The following is an 18533-nucleotide window of genomic DNA, read 5'->3' as shown; positions in this document are numbered from 1 at the left end:
CCCCTGGATCTTCCATTTCCCTGAGCCTGGGGACCCCCAGACCCCATTCCCAGGCATAGGTTCCACCCTGCAACCCCCTTATCCGGCACCAGCAACCCTTGCACCCCTTTCCCGGCCATCCCTCCTCCGCCAGCCTCCAGAGCCCCTTTTCCCTCACCCAAAGACCCCTGGACTCCTATTCCTTCCTTTCCCAGCACCCAGCCCATCCTTTCCTCAACTCCAATGACACCCGGGACCCCTGTTCCCAACCAGCCCAGGTTTCCCACCTTTTCATGGGAATGGGGACACCAGGGACCCTTGGAGTTCCCTTTCCTGACTATAGTGACATAGCCCCCCCAAACTCCTCCTGGGTCCCCCCATAGCCCCCAGTGGGGATTCCTGGGAGTTCCCCTGTGTTTCCCCATTCCCAGGACTTTGGAGGTCCCTCCCGACCTGCCCATGCACCCCCAGATTTCCTCCACAGCCCCCCTGTGATGGTGGGGGCTGAGTGCTGGTGTCCCCCTGCCTGCAGAAGATACAGCTGTGAGGGGAATTCAGGGGGGTCCCTTAGCATTTGGAGTCCCCTGGGATTTGGGGTGACCCCCGGGCCCCCCAAGATCTTCCTGAACATGCTGATGCTGCCCATGCACAGTGAGAAGCTTCATACCCAGCATGGGGTCCCACCTCTGTCACTGGCATCAGGCACCCCCAAACCCTCTTGGGACCCCCAAACCCTCCTGGGACACCCCAACATCCCCGTGACCCCAAAACCATCCCTAGGCCCTCCAAAAACCCTCAAAGACCTCAAAACCCCATACAGACCCCCCCCAAACCCTCACAGAACTTCAAAATTCCCACAGGACTTCCCAACACCCCTCAAGACCCCCCCTGACAAGGTTCATACCTAGCACGAGGTTCTCATTTCTGTCACCAGCAGGTACCCCAAAACAGCCATTGGACCCCCATTTCCACCCCTGGGATCACTCAAATTCCCCCATCAGGACCCCTGAAAACTTCACTCAGGAACCCGCAAATATCCTCTGTGACCACAAAAAAACTCAAGGATCCACAAAACCTTCCTGAGAACCCCTCATGAATGTTCATACCCAGCACGGGGTCTCCATTGCCATCATCAGCATCACCCAGCTACCCCCAAACCCCCCTGGGACCCCAAAACCCCAGCATCCTTAAATGGGGAGACAGAAAAGGGGAGAACTTACTGGGTTGCTGGAAGTCCCAGCACCCTGGGGTGGGCCGGCCCTTTTCCCAGGCAAACAAAACTCACCAGCCCAGGTTCCTGATGACAGTTGGCAGGACGCACTTGGCATTGTCAAACCAGCCCCAGTTGCTGGTGGTGGCAGCTGGGGTCTAGGAGGCACCTGCTCAATGTGGAACCTCAGCAGGCAGTCGGCCACTTAGGGCCACAGGCACAGGAACAACAATGCTGCCACTTTTCCCTGGGAAACAAAATTCACCAGCCCAGGTTCCTGATGTCAGTTGGCATTGTCAAAGCAGCCTGAGTTGGCAGTGGTGGCAGCTTGGATCTGGGAGGCATCCTGTGCAGTGTGGAACCTCAGCAGGCAGCCAGCCACTCAGGGCCACCCTCACATGAACACCAATGCCAGCCTTTTTCCTATGAAACGATGCTCAGCAGCCCAGGTTCCTGATGTCAGTTTGTAGGAGGCACTTGACACTGTCAATACAGCCCAAGTTGGCTGTGGTGGCAGCTTGGGTCTGGGAGGCATCCTGCGCAGTGTGGAACCTCAGCAGGCAGTCGGCCACTTAGGGCCACAGGCACATGAACAACAATGCTGGCCCTTTTCCCTGGGAAATAAAGCTCACCAGCCCAGGTTCCTGATGTCAGTTTCCCGCAGGTACTTGGGACTGTCAAACGAGGTGGTAGTGGCAGCTTGGATCTGGGAGGCATCCTGCGCAATACGGAACCTTAGCAGGCAGCTAGCCACTCAGGGCCACAGGCCCCTGAACAAAAATGCCTACCTTTTCCTTAGGATACAAAACTCACCAGCCCAGGTTCCTGATGTTAGCTTGTAGGAAGCACTCAGCACTGTCAAAGCAGCCCAAGTTGGCAGTGATGGCAGCTTGGGTCTGGGAGGCATTCTGTGCAGTGTGGAACCTCAGCAGGCAGATGGCCTCTCAGAGCCACAGGCCCATGAACCACAATGCCCACTTTTCTCCTAGAAAACTTAAGTCCCTAGCCCAGGTTCCTGATGTAAGTTTGCCCCAGGTATTTGGGACTGTCAAAGCAGCCCAAGTTGGCCGTGATGATCATTGCAAATTACCAAACACCCACTGCAAAAACAATAAGTAAATAAACTATTTAGTGCAATACAACAGGAAAGTTTATGGGGTCTTTTTGTTGGTTGGTGAAGACTTTGTCATGATTTTACTGATGATTTTGGTGAGAATTTAAAGGTTTTTTCTTTGTTATTTTTAGGAATTGGATTTTTTTTAGTAAATTTTTCTTGGTTTGGTTTTTTTGGGTTTTTTGGGTTTTTGATGTTGAAATGAGTTTTTAGGAGAACTTGGATGATTTTAAAAAATATTTGTGTTGACATGATTTTTTAATATAATGATGCTGATGCATTGTGTATAATGTGGAGTTTTGGTTTTTTAAATGTAGTTTGGATTAGTTTATAGTAGATGGCATGATTGTGTTTTTATTACTGGAGTAGTTGGTTTTAGACTGTACTTTTTAGGTGAAGATAAATTGAGGTTTGTGTTTTGTTACAGGAATGGAGAAAAATGTATTGCTAATGTTAACAGTGGTGTATTATTTTGCTGTTTTGGATTTCAGTTTGTATTGGAGTTTTAACATGTTTGGCACAGTAGTGTTTAAAGCTGGAGTTCTTTTATTTAAGGTATTATATTTTATAGTCTTTTTTTTTACAGATTGGCATACATGTTAAATGGGATTGTTGAAGGGTGAGTGGGTTTTATTGATTATTCTTTGGTTTTTTAGTTTATGGATTATTTTCTGGATGACAATTATAGTATTTTGAGTTGTTTGGTATTGTTGGCAGTGTATTGTTGACTTGGTAATTGGTATTTGTTGTTTTGGAGGTTTTTTGGAAGTTTTATTGCAGATGGATTTTTTTTAATAGATTAGGCAAGGTGTTTAATGGTGTAAAGTTTTAAAAGTAGTTATTTTAAATGTTTATTTGAGAGTTTCATGGGGTTTTGAAATATTTATTTTGGAGGAAGTTTATGTTTAGAACATATGGGGGGTTTGGGCTACTTATAATGGGATTTTTAAATTTTATTTTAGTTAAGTTTATTTGAGTTTTTAATAGGGTTAAACTTTGTGATTTTTGTTATGTTAGTTTTAGAAAGAGGTTTTGGGTTTGTATGTTGTGATGAGATTAGTGTGTACTGCTCACTAGTGTTGACAGAGGTTTTTCTATTTTTGTGGTTTTGATGTGTTAGATTAATTAATTTATACAGTTTAAAAGATGTGGGTTTTTTATTTCCATTTGGTTAGAGGCAGGGGTTTTTTAGTTTTAGTTGGGGTTTTGGGGGGCATTATTTTAGAGGGTTTTTTGAAAGGGATTGGACGTTATTTTTTCCCTCCGTTCTCTGCCTGTCCGTTATGCTCATGACAGCCCCAGGCTGAGCTCCGTGGCAGTGCTGCCGCCTTGTGGACATGGAGCGGTACTGCCGCCCCCTGAGCCAGCACCCTGCTGCTGGGTGACGGTGAGGGGGACGACGGCGGCAGGAAGAGCGAGGGGCAGGAGCAAGCAGCGGGCGGGGCGGTGTCTGTAAATAGAGGGGAGGGCTGAAGGGGAGCTAGGAGTGCAAAGCAACACGGGCGGGCTTGAGCAGTGGGCCACAGCACTGCAAGGAGCAGGCACCGTGCGGGATGGTGACTGAGAAGAATGAGAGTGGTGGGGGCAGCCCGGCGGGGCCGGTTTCAGCAGGCGGCGGAGGCGCTGTGGCAGAGCAGGACAGGCCGGGGACAGCAGGTGGGCGAGCTATGTTGGAACACAGCTGCCCCTGTGTGTGCCCCTCTCTAGAAAGGAGAAAACTACTTTGGTACAATTTTCTTATGGCTCTAAGGAAAGAAAACCCATTAGTGTGTGTTAGAAATACAAGTAGTAATTCGTGAAGATAAACAGCATATAAATATATATATGTGAACAGAGTAAACCGGGGAGAGAAAGGGGGGGGGGGGGGGGAAATCCCTTCGTTCCCTTCAGGTTGAGAAATCCAACCGGATGACGAGATCACGAGACCTCGAAACCGCGGCAGATGGACATCACGGCATTTGCGTCCGAAGAGAGGAGCAGTCATCAGCACCAACGCCAGAAGACGCCAGGTGCTGATGGCCCAGACAAGATGCCTATCTGTGGGGACCAGAACCATCAACACCTCGAATCTGAATGCCAGATTCTGGGAACCAGGGAAATGGACCATTCTACCCCCGGACGAGGCTTTGTCCAGAGAAAGAAACCAACTTGAATATGAAGAACTCAGAAGGAAACAAAGACTTTCTGCCTTGGCCAAATAAACTGTATAAGAACTGCTACCTTGAAGCAGTTGGTGTGGACGAGGAGGTCTAGGTGCCAGTTGGTCCTTTCCTCACATTCACCCGCATCACTTCCCGGGGGTGATACGCTGTCCGTTTTGGTGGTGGCTGTCGAGACTGTTTTTACGGTCGCAAAATAAATTATATTTTTCATATTTTTATTAAAATTGGCTAATTTGCATTTTTTATTTATAACAGTGTGTAAACTGAAAGTGCAGTTTATATGCTGACATAGTTTACTTGCCAGAACGATCCAGAAACTTTGGCTTCATGACACTAAGTCTGTTGTAGTTACTTGACATATTTTGGCCAAGCTCACTTTAAAATGGAGTGTATTTAGAGCCTTGGACAGGGAACCAGATATTGTTAACAACTGGAATGGATCAAAAATTGCTTGAAAGGATGTTTTCCCATCTGTTTTCACTAAAATTATGCATTATAAGAAGTACATAGAGTGTACATGTAAATCTTTAGTATGTTAAGGAGAGTAACATAATTAGCCTTTTTGAATGACTGAAAGTGAGAGGGCTACCCTAGCTACTGTCACTTGTATTTTTTTAAATTTCAGCACTTGCAACTGGGAAAACTGATCCTGGGGTTTCTATGTGGCTCCATTATTCGGAATTGTTTGTTGATAATGAAGAAAATGGTACAGGGATACAGGTTGTTTTGACATTTGTAATTTTTAGCTTTTGTCGGATGTTTGCCATTCTTGCCAGTCTTATTACCTATCTTGCCTTGGGAGCTCTGAGGTGTTTAGAAAGAAAATAACAAATTATGCAGTTTCTGTGTAAATTATTTTTATAGACAATGTTAAATGTTTATAAAGTGAGCAACATTTTTGGTTTTCCAGGGTCAATATGATGATTATTCTCATTATATTACATGATCAATGCTATCACATCACAATACTATCACATAACAATGAGATTAATTTGTATATGGATGAAATGTTTGCTAATCTAAGTTTGTGTTTGACCCGGGACTATTGTGGACACAAAAAATCCCATAATAACAATTTTGTAGCCACTGCCTTTTATGTGTAGCACAGGATTAATTGTACAGTTCAATGAAAGATATTGAAAAATAAGTGAGAAGATTATCTTAAGAAATAGATAATCAGGATAATGTACCTTGGAGCTAAATTGACAGTGTAAAACCAATACTGTACATTGATAGCTCTGAGAGTAATGCATGCACTAGAGAACATTATATTGCAATATGCCTTGATTACCATCTGCTTGATTTTAATTAATTTCCTTAAGTGGAGAATGATGCATTTTCTAATTACACATGAAAACACCACTAGCTATTGCAGTCTTTCTCTACTGCACCAATTCTCCTGGTAGACCCACTGCCTGTCTGATTTATAAAGCCTCATCTCAATGAACATGGCCTGTTTGGCAGACCCATGACAATTACTCATATTAATTACATATGAAGCAACATTCCAAACTTGTAATTTAGATGCAATAAAATTCTAACTGTGAACAACTCAGCTCACATGGATATAAGGATAAAACCTCCACCAGAAATGTAATTAAAAAACAGTCCAGTTGAAGCTAGAATCAAATTTAAAGTGAAATTTACCATCTGAGTAAATGCTTTGGAGATAATGACTTTGAACACAGGAATGGAAATTAATCTTATTACTTTAGACCAAAAAGGTAGTATAATATAAAAATAACTTATTATTTACTCAGGTAAATAATAAAGTATTTAAGCCACAAAATCAAAATATCAATCAATTTATCAAAAGAGGATAAATTTATTCTACTTGTAGCTCTATTGACAGTTAACTTAGTTACAGACAAAATAAATTGGCTTGGTGATTTGAACTAGAATTTTTTCACATTAAATGTTCCTCTTTTCTGCAGACTAATGGAATAAATCCATCATGGTATTTCTGTCTTGTGGCTTAATCTTCTTTTGGGTATAGTCCATTGCAGTTCAGCAAGGTACCCTTTCACAGATTCCCATTTCTCTGGCTGAAGCTCAAGAGTGTCCTGAACAAGAGGGGGAAGTGGCTCTTATCTGAATTATCATCTGCCTCATTCTTGCAAGATTAATTCTATGTCAGGTTTCAAAACAACATTTAAGTTGTTTTGAAATGGGATCACATTTGCCTGTATTACATGTTCCTGCCTTCAAGGGCAAACTGTGAATTTTGGGCAGTGCCTGGGGTGGGAGGAGGAAGCAGGGGTTCAGGCAGAGAACTCCAGGGGTTTCCTGATCACCTCAGAGGAAAGCAGTTTGCAATGCTGCTGCCAAATAGTGATGCTGCGAACATCTGCTGCCTAGTTATTAATTTGGACACCTCTGCTGATGTACAAAGATGTACTTTGAGATCTAATCTGCTAAGTGACACATTTCTGAAAGCTTGAAATGCACAAAACCCCCCAAACTACAAGTTCATACTTTGCAGAGTAGAATATCACTGATATGATATTAAAAAATGTCAGTCTGGTGCAGAACTCATCACCTTTCAAACCTTTTCAGTACATTTGACCAATACCTTACTGGATATGAGATCAAGTTTCCCTGCATGGTTTTGATTCTCCATTCTTTAATACCACTATTGGATTAACAAATTTTGCAATGACTAAGAATAACTCGGATAAGAAAGAGGAAAATAGTTCAAATTGCAGCATATGCAAGGCCTGAATGTAGTATCAGACAAGAAAAGTCAGGAAAATAATGAGCCAGAGGGCAACTGAAAAGGTTTCATTTTCAAGGAGAGACTAAAAAGGAATTTGGGAGAAACTGCAGCACAGGTGAATACCCAGCCTGCCATACACATAGAGGGCAGGGCCTGATTACTTTGTTCTGCAGTTGTGTCCCTGACTGAGATGGGAATTTTTGGAAGAATTGACATGTACATGATTGCAATATTTCCACAACAAACTGCATACCAAGTGGTTTTTTTATAGTTGTTATTGAAAGAAACCAACCGAAAAACGTCTCCAGTGCATTCTTAGGATCACAGTTTCTTGTTGCTTGGGTAGAATATGTTTGGAGGCTTTCTTGTGCAGGTTTTAATTTCTCTGCAGGTGTTCTATTGTCTATATATATGAGATCTATACTTTTTTTTAAACCGAGTTTAATTAAAGCGATGTTTATTTTGACTCTTGATGTGATTTTTATGCTACTCTCATACTCTAAACCATTTCATTTATGTGTTGTGTGTGTTTGCCAGTGACACTAATGACTCAGTGTTGTTCCTTGAAAGGAACTTGAATGGAGCTTTTTGAATGTGTCAAAATGTTTTTAATTATTCAGTATCAGGAAAGCTACAAGGATGTGGCAAATTGATCCTTGGAAACAAAATACCTGATTCAGGGAGAAGAACTGATTTGTCTCAGAACTTACCATCCACACTGGGGTTTTGTGATGTTCTCTGATAATCCTGTTACACAATTTGACAGTACTGTCTGTGATCTTTTGAATTTATTTAACCTCTATTTGTCATGCCTAAATGCAAAGGCTGAGCCTGGACCTCCATCTCCGTGGACTGTTTTTAACCTGCTTAGGCTGCATTTGTTAGCAGAAACCTTTCCACTTACTGCCAAGGGAATTCTGCACTAGTAAGAAGTGCCAAGCCTGGATATCCAGGTCAGGAAGGGAAGTTTCTCTCACTAGGCCAGGAAATGTCAGTGGATATTTCATACAGTCTGCAACCAGCTTTGTGGTCTCAGGCATTTTTACACTTGCTTTATCAAGGTATTGCAAAGCCTTATTTCATGTAACTTTCAAATCCAAACCATATATATTTTTGTATCTATACCAAAGTATAGATAAAATGGGCAGTTACACTTCTTTGTGTAAAAAAAGTGTATGAGATTACACTTTTTGTAGTGTTGTGAGAAAAGTGACATAAGAAAATTTAAGGGAGTAGAATTTTGCTTCAAATGGCATAAATTATTGTGCTAGGTGTAAGTTGATATTATCTCTACTTCCAGTCTACTAATTTTTAAATTTAAAAATATAGTTAATGAACATGCTGTATCTTGACAAACTCACTGAGTCCTTGTGATGCCATAAATAAATATTTAGATTGAGACAGGACAGCTTTCTCTAGCTGAAGAAGCAGGCAGACAACAGAATCGAGCAGTGGTGATTTGTATCCTGCAGGAAATTAATTTCTTCTCAGGAAAGTTCCATGGAGATACTGGGCATACCAGTGCAAGGCAGTATTAGGGAATTTATTCAACATCTGTAACTAAGATTAAATCTCTGTAAGAGAATTTGAGGAGTGCCTTTCCTTGTAGGACATTTTTGACAGCATTTGGTGGAGTTCACAAATGTTGTGCCTTTAGGTGACAGTTGTCTTGATAGAATTTTGACAGAATCCTGCAACTCTTTTGTTAACTTCTGGTGGGAAGCCAGTTAGGTGCAGTACAGCAGGAGGGTAGAACTGACCTATTTAATGGTCCTGAAGCAACAGTCTTGTCTAACAATGATTTGTGAACTGTGGTGGGTGAATTTCTTGTCAGAACCTCTGATAACTTTGACAGCAAGATGATGAATAAATGTCTCTACAGTCTTTTTTTGACACATGCATGTAAAGCCTGCAAGCAGTAGGAATGCAGTAATGCAGACTTGCCAGTGCATCTTCAGAGAACTGTTCCTGTGGAATTTAAGCTGAAGGGAATGATTAGAGAGTGGCTGTATTTTAAATGGCACAATTCTAAATTATCTTCCATCAGCTTTACAGGAGTGGTTTTGCAACAATCAGAATATTGTCTATTGAGAGTACCTTGGGTTTTGTTTCTAAGGTCAGTCTCTTTCAAAGATTTTCTGCTGAACTATTAAACTTTCTGACTCATTTCACTCTGAAAGAACAACAGATAAAGTTGCAGGGTAGGCTGTAGAAGGGCTAAATTTTTAGAGATTAAAAAGTAATGATGAATTGTGTGCAAAATGGCACTGGTCCTCCTGCACCCTTCCCTGGGCAATTTCACTCCCCTGTTTGGAGGTTCAGTTGCCTAAAACTATTCCAATATCAAAAACGAGGAAAGCTTTCCAGCCTGGAGGTATATGATATTTCATGTCAACAACAGAAGAAAATGGATTGACATGATTATCTACATTTTGTATCCAACAAGAGCTTGCAAGGAAGATAAAGAATGTTACTGATGGTCAATTAATCTTTTCTTTTTGAAAGCCTAGTATGGGAAAAGGCCCCTTAGGGTTGATTTGCAGGCTCAAATAGACACTAAATCTTCTTTTAGATACCAGTATTTAGATGTTAATAGCATTCACAAAAACCTTCACTCAGCTTTTGACTGACCATGGGGGCAGTTGTCCCTCAGCAGTGACGATTTTGCTGGTGAAGCACCTATAAATATTTTTCTGTGTATTTGTGTAATTATTTGTTGACAGTCTTAGCCCATACCTGAGATGTGCCAGGATTCACCTTGTACCCATGATCAGGGGCTGTTTATAATGGTGGTAAAACACCTCTGTACAGTGCCTCTGGGAAACAGAAGAGAACTGTCCTGCCTTGGAGCAGACATATTGGAGTGGGGATTTGGGTGTGGGTCTGCCATTTCTCCTGAGAATATCTAATGTCTGATGCAGAGAATATTCTGGAAATAATCTCAGATCTCAGTTCTTCCCCTTGTTCCAGTTTATGATTAAAGGGAAACATTTCTTAGACTGTACTTCTGAAGTAACCATCAGACTGCAGAGTCACTCTCAAATTGCCACTGACCCAAAACTTTCTCAGAAAGGGCAGATAAAAGCCACCACTTTTAACAGAACAGACAGGAGATCAACCAGTCACACCTTTTGGCAAAGGTACAGTGGAAATGGTAACTTTATTTTAGAAACGTCATTTATTCTACATATTTCTGAATGAGAATTTTAAGAAACAATCATGTCTATAAATTGAAAAGTATTGTAATGTGCACAAAAGGATTTATATGTAGGGCGTACGTAATTCAACTCCAGTTCCTTTCAGTCTATCTAACTGCTCTCAGAGGCTTCTCCAAGTGTGTTTTGATCTTTTAGGAGTGATTCTGAAACAAATAGTTTAATTTAGTAATTGCTTCTAATGGCAGTCCTCTTTGAGAAATTAGAGAAGTGGGCAGAAATTGCAGTACTGCACAGGAGAAGGTAAGATTCTACAGTCTGAAGCTTAATGTTGTTAGTAAAACATTTTAGTACTCCCTGATGAAAATTTAGGCAAAATATTAGGCTTTACTTGTCTATTACTAAGATTCCACATTTTATTTTTTAGAAATGTATTTCTTTTTTGAGAAGTACAGATGGCAGTGTTGAATAAATTCCTGGAGCTATATCTTCACAGAAAATATGGAGATTTAATTTTTGTGCTGATCATCTAAGACTTAGTGAGTATCTCTCTAATTATTCTCCCGGGTCAGTGACCACCTCATTGCAGTATCTTAACTAATTAAGTGGGTAAAGCATCTGCTAATACTGGAGAAGAGCAAAGATTTTGTATCCTGTATAAATTGAGCATGACTGATGTGCTTGCCAGGTAGTTAATCAAAGTAAAGGGCAGCATTTTGAATCCAGCTTTTTAGTTCATCTAAAATGGTGCAATTCTATCAAATGCATTGAAATTATGCAGATTACATTAGCTGTGAATTCGCTGAATTCATATTTTGAAGTTTTTCTTCCTATAATTAAAAGCTCTTTTAAGCTGAATTATTTCGTAATTAGATATTAGATATTAGTTGCATTCAGAGGCATTAAAGGCATTTACTGGCTTCCCAGCTAGATAACGTCAGGGGCTGGCACTGTAGCCCTGGGTGCTGTCAGTGTGAGTAGGCTCTGTCCAAAGCTCTTCACCACTGGCTCTGTGAGAAACAATCCATCCAAGTGATGGTCACAGCCCAAGTGTCAGTAACCACCAAAAGCTCCAGGAATTCCAGTGTGAGCCCTACTGAAGGCTCTGCTCTGAGCTCAAGAGCTGTTCCCAGTGCTGCAGAGAACTCAAATTTGGAGTTTTTGAGCTGTAACTGAGGGAGCCTGGTTTCTTCTGGTGTTGTGCATTGTAGCTGAGTACCCTGTCATGTTAAAGAAGCTCTGACTGAAGTATGTGCCAGTGTAAAGATATACATAAAGTGCTTTATTTCATGTAGTTTCTCTGGTGTCTAGCATGCAATATTTTAAAGTCTTCTGTCTTGTGGTTAAGTGTCAGGGAACCTGGCCAATGAGTATCAGGCAAAGGCTGAGAAATTTTTGTACTTTTACAGTAGGAATGACTTGGCTTCCCAAGAAAGAAACAATATTTTTGGGTGAAGAGGAATACTCAGAGAGTGAGAGGAACCAGGACTGTACCAACTCTGTGCAGCTGAGTGTCTTTTTCTTTGTGGCAGCACACAGAAGTATAACAAGTTTAGAGGAGAGACAAACTCTTAGAGCTTTGATACAAACTTCTAGCCAGGAATGGAGGGGAGGGCTCACCTCCAGGTTGGGGATTGTCATGTCTGTCATCGCCAGGTAAGTTCTCTGCCTTGCAGAGTCATTCTGGGGCAGCTCCTCCTTGTGTATTTTGTGTCTCTCTGTGTCACACACACAGACCAGGGACAAGAGGCTATGAGAACGGGCAATAGGGGATGCCACATACATATCACCATTACCTCTCTTCTCATTTCTATGGACTTTGTTCAGTATGACTGAGACTCCAGCTATTCTCCCTTCTTTATGAAGCAAAAAAAGTTCAGGTATTTCTCTTACAAATAAACAAAATAATGTATTTTTATCTAATTTTATCTTCAAAATTGACTAAACCTCTTGTGCTGAGGGATTGACAAAATACTCATTTTTAAATGGGGCCAGAATTATTCTGACAAGATATTGCAGGAAAGTACTGGTTGACTTTTAACAAAAAAACCCACCATTTACATGTGTGCAATGAGTCCAAGCATTCAAACACCAAAAACTGTGTAAGTTTAAGGAAAATAGCAGTATATTTCAGAAATGGTAAATCTTGAACTGCTGTGGATCTAGGGTTTCACCCTGTGATATCCATAGTCACACTGGAAGTATGTTAATGCTGGCAGAAATGTAACACTATCACTTCTATTCTGTTCATTTCATTCATCTCCTGCTTCTCAGCTTAGTTTTTTTTTTCTGAAGCTTCTGCTGAATTGTGTTAGGGTGTCTCATCCACAGATGAAGCCAAGCACATAATCCCATCTCCTTGTCAGAATGTGTTGAGTTCAGTGTACTCACTGCACCTCCAAGGAAAAGAGCAGGGAAGTAAGCAAAGGCAGCAGAGCTATGGAAGGTGTTTGGCATTTAGTTCTGCTATTTTATGAAATGTGAGCAGAGAGGACAAAGAAAGGGTGAATAATTTTTGTTTACATGATGCCCTGCTGGTAAAACATAAACCTTTAGATTACTTGTCTATGTCCTGTGGAGTACCTGATGGCTGGGGAGATGTACTGAAGATCAAACTGCTGTGATTTTTACATGCAATATTTTCCCAGGCAATGTTCTTTTTTCACTTATAATTGCATTTGTTGGATAGCACAGTCATGTGTAGGCTGGCTCACCTGCAAATGCAATCACTGTCACTATCGCTGTTACACAGAAACTGAAGGGCTTTATTTATATCTATGCCAAAGCTTCTTTAGTCTTCTTTGGGGTTTTAATGTTGCAATAAATATTCTTCAAATATCTTTACACTGTCAGAGTGGGATGAAAAACCTTACTGCATATGGGAATCTGGCTGATAGTGTACCCTCAGCTCCTCACACCTGGGAACAAGTCACAGAATGGTTTGAGTTGGAAATTACCTAAAAGATCATCTCCTTCCAACCCCCTGCCAGGGAGGGACACCATCCCATGTTCAAGGTGGCTTAGAGCCTCATCCAAACTGGGCTTGGACACTTCCATGCCTGGGACAGTCACAGCTTCTATGGGCAACCTGTGCCAGGGCCTCTCCACCCTCACAGGGAAGAATTTTTACAAAATATCTAATCCAAATCTTCTGTCAGTTTGAAGCCAATCCCCCTTGTACTGTTACTCCAGGCTCTTGTAGAAAGTTTCTCTTCATCTTTCCTGTAGGCTCCATTCTGGTACTGCAAATAGTCTGCAGTACCTGAGGCTGCAAATAGTCTCTCCTTGTTGCCAAAGTGCTCCATCTCTGTAATCACCTTGGTGGCCCTCAAGTCACATGATGCAGAGCAAGAAAATACAATATATTTAGGACTGGGGGATTTTTTTCTGCCTATATGCTGATGAGTTTTGCATTCATGACACCTTTTTCTCTAAACTCCGAAAGTAAATTATTTGTGATTTTTTTCCTCCTAAGTCATTGTAAGAGGAAGAAATCTGTAGAATACCTTGGGAGAAATCAGTCAGTTCCAAGTTTCTCTGTGTAAGGGAAGCTTCCTTCAGCTTGGCTGAACAGAAGGCATACAAGGCATGCTTGCATGAGAAGCTGGCAGATGGGCAGATGAGTCTGGGAGCTGTGCCCTTAAAAGCATCCGAGGAAAGATGCACATATTCAAGGAAGTGCTCTGGGAACTCTGAGACTGTGCTGCTTCCTGTATCCTTGAAAATTAAAATGGAGAAGAAGATGCTGTGAGCAGCTCAATGCGATTATCATTTGTGACATGCTGCAGGACTTAAAATCGCTTGTGGCCATGACCTTAGCTGCTAATGAGTAAATGAATCCCTTGGTTATGCCTGTGCTGCTCCACTGACTCCATGGATCTATTATGGCAAATGGGAGTGCAACTGGAATAAAGCACTTAAAATGCACAGCTGTAGCTGAAATGCTGATCACAACAGTAAGCATTTTTGGAGAAGACATTGTAAGAAACCTGTGTTGTGTTTGTATTACTCATTTACAGTCTACTTCTCTTTCTCCTGTGAATAAACTGCAAAATCATCAAACACAGGCTAGATTGTAAAAAAAAAAAAAAAAGGTGTGAGCTAAAGATAATGAGTGTTGGTCCTTTCTCAGAAGATTCAAATGAGAAGGTGCAAGGGCTGCTCTGCTATATACACATATTTTTGGACACACATATGAATTCTGTGTAGATGGACCACACTGATATCCAAATTGGCTCAGAATCTAGCATTATGGGATTTGAAATATTTGAAGCTGAGGCTAGGACAGTTTCTTCCATTAATGTGGCTTCATGAGTTAAAGCTCCGCAGTGTCCTGTTTACTCATAATCACCCTCAGGAAGCCCTTGTTAAAGTTCTTGCTGGTTTTGACAATAAGATAGAAGCTTCTAGTGAATGGTATCTTTTAAATAAAACATTTCTGCTTGCATCACTTAATAGCAACTTTTTCTGATATGTGCTAGTTTCCCATCTTCTGTGCATCGTCTGTGTTTTTTGTTTTGCTTAAGAGTCATTGTGCTCACTTGGTGTTGCAGACATTTGCAAACCTGCCTGAAACAGTTCCAATGAATTCTCTAAGCAGAAGCATTGCTTAGCTATGTGATTGATGAGCTCTGATCAGTTCCTTCAGAGGAATAATACTCAGCACTGGCACTGCTGAATAAGGGCAGACATGTAAGAAGAACCTCTTTTAATTGTGGTGTCATAGGAATTCACAAAATTAGCTATATGCAATGGTGAGTAGACACATTGACATGGCTTGAGATACTGGTAATATTCCACACAGATTACACAGCTGAATTTACCCCGGTTTAGAAATAGCTGAAGTTGTTTAGTGGCTACTCCTTCATTTCTGCAGCATGGATAAGAGAGTTTCCAGTGCTAAACAGATAAAAATTTGGATCATTCATTAGTTTTAGCCACTGTGGTAACAATAAGATTGTTGTAACAAGTTAATAAGAAATAAGGTGGTTAATGAAACTGTCATATTTAATTGGATATGAATTAGTATGGCAGATAAAAAGCTATTCCCAGCCCTGGAGGCAGCCATTCCAGAACTGGACTGAAGCATAGCAGTACACAGAAGCTGCCTTTCCTCCTCTATTGGAAAAGAGGGACTTGGACTCCAATACCTCCTCTCTGGCCTTTTTTACAAGAATTAACAAAACAAACTTGGCCCAAATTATGTGGCAAATTGAAAGGACTTTGGTGTATGTCACATTTTATGCAGTTAGTTTTGTGGTTGGTAAGAGAGTTACTTGCAGGTTAATGCACTGTGAAACCTCTCCTGGATTACTGTTCAGTCCCTTTGGCCGGCTGTATCTCCTTATCACATAATTCCCTATTGGACAAAAGTTTAAAATGATTAATCAAGGTTGATTATGGTTAAATATGTCCTGATTAAGTCAAATGGTTTGATCAGCAAGACAATTGTTTGATGGATCTATTATTTATAAAGTAAAACACACCTGTTGGTGACACCTTGGCTGTTTCCACCTGGGATGGATGCCAAGGGCACACAAAACTCATCTACTCTGGGCATTGCAACCATGGTTATATTTTCTGTGTTACTCTTTGGATAATGCTGTAGGAGCTGAACCCATTGCTGAGAAAGAGTATGTGGAAAAATTAGTTATTCTGGAACTGCATTGCTGAACCTTGTGTGTACAAATTTTGATTAAACAGCAATTTCCTGGCCCTTTGTGCTTCACCAACTTTGCAGCTCTAGCCCAGTGAGTTCAGCATAGGAACGTTTTAACCAGGTGTCTCTGTGGCAGCTAGATTGTTTTCAAAATGCCTGGAACTTTAGTTCAATATGGAGATCTGCAGAGGAAGGGGTAACAATGCTGTTTTACTGCTGATTGTGAAATAAATTTGACAAAGATGAATCACTAAATGGATGTTGCCTTCAAAATGCTCTGATATTTTCTTTCCAAAGTTCCTGTTGTGTAGAAGTTTATTACTTCTTAATTGGATTTCATTTTATAATGAGAACATCATGAATGCATGTTAATTGTGTGATATCAAATGAGCCATGAATTTCTATAAATGTGTTAAAATTAAAATATACTCAAGAAATAATATGCTGTATGTCCCTCTCCCTCTGTCATAATGCCTAAAATTCACTAATATTTTATCATTGTTTTAGCACAATTTTCCAAAATTGCTATAGATAACACCAGTTATGAAAAGGCAGCTTTTTCTAGTACCTTTTCCCAAGTACCTGGGGTGGTAGTTAATTTGATTTTTAGCATGTAAGAGAGAGCTAAGAACTAATAAAACTGCTTATATAGTTTCCTGATTAAATATTAAATTAATCTGATAATTAGTGCCTGGTTTAATTAGATTACTTCTGGTATTTGGACTAAAATGTTAAGTGATCTCACCTGGAAACAACAGCAGACATGCAGCTGAGATGAGCACCAGCTCACAAGAGAGACAGGGGCAGATGAGCGTCTCATGAAGAGGCATTGTAAAGAACTACCAGGACAGTCTGCAAAATATTACCAAAAATCTTGTCATGTGCCTTGTCATGTCACCAGGGTGAAATATTTAATTTCCCTTCTCTAGGCTGTTTATTGTAACTGGAACAAGGAAAAAGCCAGATCATGTCTCTGGATTGTAGCTGATAACTTGAGGATAGCTAAGGCAAGGATGGAACTGGAATCAGGAAATTGTCAGTAATAATTTCAGGATATTTTTAACCCTTTTAAACCTCTCCAGTTGCTGTGAGACCCCCAAGGGTATATATCTACACACAACAGAGGGCCAGCTGAGCTCTCTTTAACCAAGATGATTTCAGGAAAGGGAATGGTACAACTTTTTTGTTGTGTCATTACAAGACTTTTATAATATATTACACAATGTAAGTAACTTCCAAGAGTTTGTTTGTAGAAAACTCATGTTATTCTACAGCTTTTTCATAGAAGTATTAATATACACATGCCCATGACTAAATTGTTTATTTGTTTTAATAATACCAGAGTCCTCATCACAAAAGCAATGTTTTACAACTTCTTTCTTGTTATGGTTTGAACTTGGCACAATGCCAGGGCCTTCATGAAAGGTTTAAAATGGTTACTGTGAGATGTGACCCAGAAACAGAACAAAGCAGGCTCCAACTTGGGAATGGATGGAAAAACACAACACTTTATTAATTACAATATCTAAAAAGGAACAAACACAAAACTAAGAATGAAAACTCTCCAAATACATTCCTTCTCCTCCTCCCCTCCATTTTCTCTTCAGAATGAAATAACACCATAGATTTCCACCCCGTCATCATCTTTCAGATAATCAACTTTCAGTCTATCATCACCCTTCAAATAATCAACCCTCAAATCCATCAGGGAGAGAGGAGTCCACCCTTGCACCATAGGCTTCCCCCGGAAACACAATTGAAACTTCTTGTGTTTCCCTGTCACTCGTGGCACCGCCCAGAGAACATCGGCCCTCATGACTTCTCCCCCCCATGTCCAGTGCTCTCACCACTGCACATGGACCAGAACTGCTTTTAGGGTTCTCCGTTTAAGGATGCTCCACCCAGTTCCAAAAGCAGCAGTCTCTCAGCTTCGGGACACCAGTTCCCCCCCCAAATTTACCCTCTGGGGCTGAGGAGCCTCGTGAACAGAGATCTTCCTCTCCACGGAGACAGAGGGCATCTCACACCCTCCTCAGCCGTCTCTGTTCACACTACTACTTCATTCTTGACTCCAAAGTATTACCTCCCCCTAAATACAGTCTCCAGGTCACAAGAAAAACATGGGTCTGTCCATGGCCATATAAGAAAGAGTCCAGCTCAAGGCCACTCTATCATCTCTTCCCACTTAGGATTCTTCTCACCTCTTCTAAACTTTCCTCACACTTAGCCATTTTGTCATGTTTCATCTCTCTCTCCTCATTCTGATTCAGGAGAATCAGTATTTGTAAGGTTTCCATTATTCTACAAAGGAGTTAAAATCTTCGCCTCTGTCTGCCCAGAACTCCCACAGCAGCTGGGCACCTTCTCTCGCCACATCCCTCACTTCTGGCTGGCTGTGCTGCCAGCACAGTCTCTATCACTCTCTCCCAGGAGGAGGGCTGCCCAGACATCCCAGATCTCCTCCACCCCTGCACCTTGCAGGGCTCTGACCTCCCTTCCCACAGGCCACATGGCCTCCCCTGCCCCACCCAGACGCAG

This window comes from Passer domesticus, chromosome 4, assembly GCF_036417665.1.
Source record: "Passer domesticus isolate bPasDom1 chromosome 4, bPasDom1.hap1, whole genome shotgun sequence".
NCBI classification, from domain to species: domain Eukaryota; kingdom Metazoa; phylum Chordata; class Aves; order Passeriformes; family Passeridae; genus Passer; species Passer domesticus.
The sequence above is the reverse complement of the archived record's forward strand: the minus strand, read 5'-3'. Positions refer to the sequence as shown.